At 43.5% G+C, this 4,261-nt stretch overlaps 2 pseudogenes; both read left to right on the top strand.

Annotated features, from left to right (window-relative positions):
- LOC102757591 overlaps window positions 1–479 on the top strand; it is a 3,944-nt pseudogene extending 3,465 nt beyond the window's left edge.
- Window positions 480–976: 497 nt separating this feature from the next.
- On the top strand, window positions 977–2,177 carry LOC102757310 (annotated as a pseudogene).
- Window positions 2,178–4,261: the final 2,084 nt, after the last annotated feature.

Below are 4,261 nucleotides of genomic sequence, written 5' to 3'. Positions count from 1 at the left end.
ATGTTCAATTTGTAACAATGAAATTGGGGGGGGAAGAAAAAAAGAAATTGGGGTCACCACAACATGAGGAACTGTATTAAAGGATCACAGCATTAGGAAGGTTGAGAACCACTGGTCTATGGGAAATGGCTGAGCGCTTCACTGACAAATATGAGGAAGCCCAGGAAAAACAAGGAGATAGGAACAGGATGAATAAAGTATGTCATAGTTTTCATTATCAGCTCCCAGTTCTCTCTGCTAGCGAGAGACACATGAAGAACGAATTACAGCTGATGCCTGATTGATTTTGACATTTGGGCAATGCCATCAAACAGGTTATTATGAAAAAAGATTATCAGCAGCAAAAGATGGAAAAGGTACCAAGTCCTCAAAAACCCACCATTACTCTCAGTGCCCACCAGCGAAGGTACATTCAGTCGATCCTAAAAGTGAAGGGTAAGCCCATAGGAAAAATGCTGAAACAAATTAATGATGTCTGAAATCGTGTAAATTTCTGATACCACCAACAGCACAGTCACACCTGAAGTTAACACAAGTGAAGGTTTAAATTCATATTGTAAAACAAACAGCATTTTCTAATTTATAGAGGCATTTGGATTAAAAAAAAAAAAGAATTGAAAACAGGGACTGAAATAGAAACTTATGCACCAATGTTCATAGTGGCATTCCTCACAATAGCCCAAAAGGTAGAAATAACTCAACTGCCCACCAAAATGTGGTAACTACATACAATGGCATATTATTTAGCTATAAAAAGGAATAAGATTCTAATTCATGCTATGACATAGATAATCCTTGAAACATCATGCTAAGTGAAATAAACCAAACACAAAGGGACACATATTTTATGAAAGTAAAATAGAGGTTACCAGGAGTTTGGGGGAGGAGGAGATGGGAACTTATTATTTAACAGGTGCAGACTTTCGTTTCGGATAAAGATAGTGGTGATGATGGCATAAAACGGTGAATATCCTTAATGGCATGGAATTGCAGACTTAAAAATGGTTAGTTAAAATGGTAAATTCTATATGATGTATATTTCACCACAATAAAACAAAATTTTAAAAAAATATACACATACTCTAGTCTTGCTCAAAGACCCCTGGACCTCCATATACTGACTGTACCTGTGCAGCTGTGCCCGCCACAGGTTTTAAAAACATGAATCCTTCTTTCTTCCTGACTGCCCTTTGCTGAGGAATAGCTTCAGCTGCTCCAAAACTTGACAGAAGTTTAGATGCACGAAGGAACCAGTGGAAGGCAACACACAGGAAACTCTACGGCTTTGAATGAAGGAGGATGGAAGAGGACAATGTGGGAGAAGAATATGAAAATGATTGAGCTGCACAACCAGGAATACAATGTAGGCAAACAGAGCTTCACCATGGCAACGGATGCCTTTGGTGACATATCAGTGAAGAATTCAGGCAGGTGGTGAATGGCCTTCAAAATCAGAAGCACATGAAAAGAAAAGTGTTCCGGGAACCTCTCTGCTGAATTCCCCCAACTCTGGATTGGAGAGAGGAAGGCTGTGTAGTTCCTGTGAAGGACCAGGGTCACTGTAGTTCTTACTGGGCTGTTCCAGAAAACTGGCAAACTTATTTCACTGAGTGATCAGAACCTTGTAGCCTGCTCTCAGTGTCGGGCAATGAGGGCTGCAATGGTGGCCTAATGGATAATGCCTGCCAGTATGTTGAGTCCATCAGGGAGGGCTGGACTCAGAGGAATCCCATCCATATCATGCAAAGGTTGGACCCTGCAAATACAAGCCCGAGATTCTGTGGCCAATGACGCTGGCCTCGTGGACATTCGTGTTCAGGAGAGGTCCCTCGCGAAGGCAGTGGCAACTGCGGAGCCCTTCTCTGTTGCAGATGCATGACAGCTTCCGGTGCCGCGAAGAAGGCATTGGTGATGATCCAGACTGCAGCAGTGAAGACCTAGGTCACGGCATTCTGGTGGTTGCCTGTGGCTTTGAAGGAGCAGAATCAAATAGCAGTAAATATCGGATTGTCAAGCACAGCTGGAGTGCAGCTGGGGGCAAGAATGGCCATGTGAAGATGGCCAAGGACCAGAACAAGCCCGGGAATCGCAGCCACCGGCTGTGTGAGAGGATGGTGATAAGGAAAGACTTGATTGAGAGCGGGATACCCAGAGGAGGAATTTTATCTTCAAACTGACCACATTTTACTGCAGCGGATCTTGAAGATCCAAGTTGTGACTTGAATTCTGTGACATTTTACACTGGTAAAATGTTATCACTTCTTTAATTACTGCTGGAAACAGTTTTGTATGATAGATTTGCCTAATAACTGAAATTTTATGTCTTATAAGTACATACTAAGTTTTACCTTAAAAAAACTGAATTATATATGCCTCCCCCCCCAAAAAAAACAACAACATATATCCTAGTCTTGATGAGGCTCACTGATTAATACAGTAAATATGGGTTGGGAACCTGGAATATGTCTTTGTTTAAAATATATTTTTATTGATTTCAGAGAGGAAGGGAGAGGGAGAAACATCACTGATGAGAGAGAATCATTGATTGGCTGCCTCCTGCATGCCCCCTCACTGGGGATCAAGACTGCAACCTGGGCATGTGCCCTTGACTGGAATTGAATCCGGGACTCTTCAGTCCACAGGCCGATGCTCGATCCACTAAGCCAAACCAGCTAGGGCTGGAATATCTTATCTTTTAATGCCTCCCTGTCTTTCTCAGGCATAGCTAGGTTTGAAAACTTATGGTTTAATCTCTGCCAGGTCTTTCCATGGGGACTGGTGCGAGCCTGTGAGGAAATGTTCACCAATCTATGTGAAATATGTGTGCATTGTTTGTAGACATAAGTGTACTAATGTTAAATCTAAAGTGCTGCTTTAAAAATCAGAGATTGTCATGACCACATTGTTTCGGTGTTAAGATGCCCAGTCATTGAAGTGATGATGACAGTCTTTCGGGTTGCTTTTTAAATGTCTGTACTTGGCAAAATAGAAATGAGCCATCCTACATTTTTGGAATGTTCATGGTTCGTGAAATTCCAAAGTCTGGGAAACTTTGCTCCAGACACCAACCATGTGAAAACAGTAATGACAGAGAGACTGCTCCTGCTATTTATTTATTTTACTTGCTCACTAAGAAGTGGAATGGACCCCATACATCTTTCTCTAGTTCAGAGGACCCTGGAGCAAGGAATGGCACATTGACAGCATGAGGATGTGGTTGCAATCTTCTTCCTCAGCAGGGGCAGCCTGGAGGAGACAGGTGGTGGTGGCTCCAGGAGAGGAGAGAACAGTATAACTTCCTGGAGAAGAAGTTGTTATCGTGTCTGGGAGGGTGCCTTGAAGGCCCTCCTCGCCTTGCCGAGTAGAGTTTGGGGGCTGAGGGGGGCAGGGGCTGAAGTACAGCCATTTCTGGGGGATGCCTGTGTGCATTCCGGAGGGGGCGGGGAGTGCCAGTGTGTGGGAGCCCCACCCGCCCCGCCCTCGAGGAGGATTCATTAATTGCTGAAAAGTGCTTCCGCAGCACAAAGATCTGGAGACACTGTCAGTGCCTTGGCTCAGGCCTGCGTGGGAGCTGCATTTCTGAGTCACTAGGCTCTGCTAGGAGGCTGTGCACCCAGAAATGGCTCCTTCCTCTTGTGGGGCAGTCCTTTCAGAATTCCTATACAGTGCAATCTATTTTGAGAGAGAAGCTAAGTTTATTTTATAAGATATTTGGGTAAAGGAGCCACGCCGGATTTCAGTTCTGTTTTAATTTTTTTGTGAGTTTTTAAAGTTCACACTCAGTCATTTATACATAAACAAGATTATGCAATATGTTCTATTCTGTGATCTCTCTCTCTCTCTCTCTCTCCTTTAGCAGTGTTCCCTGGAGCTCTTTCTATGTAGGTACATATAGGCTTCCCGCCCCGACCAGGGATGGAACCCACAACCTGGGTATGTGCTCAGACTGGGAATCAAACTCACCACCCTCTGGTATACAGGATGACGCTCCAACCAACTGCGCCACATTGGCCAGGGCCTCCTCCAGTTCCTTTAACAGCCACATTCCTTCCCATAGCTGTATAGGGCGCATAGGCTGTCTGCCATTTTTTACCGTTACAAACAACATTCGAGTAAACATTCTTGTACACAAATGTGTACACTTATGTGTAAGTGTTTCTGAAGGTTGTATTTCTAGAAATGGAATTTCTGAACCAAAAGACATGCACATTTCAATTTTTTGGTAAAAAAAATATCAAGGCTCTCTCCTAAAATTCTGTTC

This window comes from Myotis davidii, unplaced genomic scaffold (genome assembly GCF_000327345.1).
Source record: "Myotis davidii unplaced genomic scaffold, ASM32734v1 scaffold673, whole genome shotgun sequence".
NCBI classification, from domain to species: domain Eukaryota; kingdom Metazoa; phylum Chordata; class Mammalia; order Chiroptera; family Vespertilionidae; genus Myotis; species Myotis davidii.
This window is presented reverse-complemented; position numbering and strand designations above follow the sequence as displayed.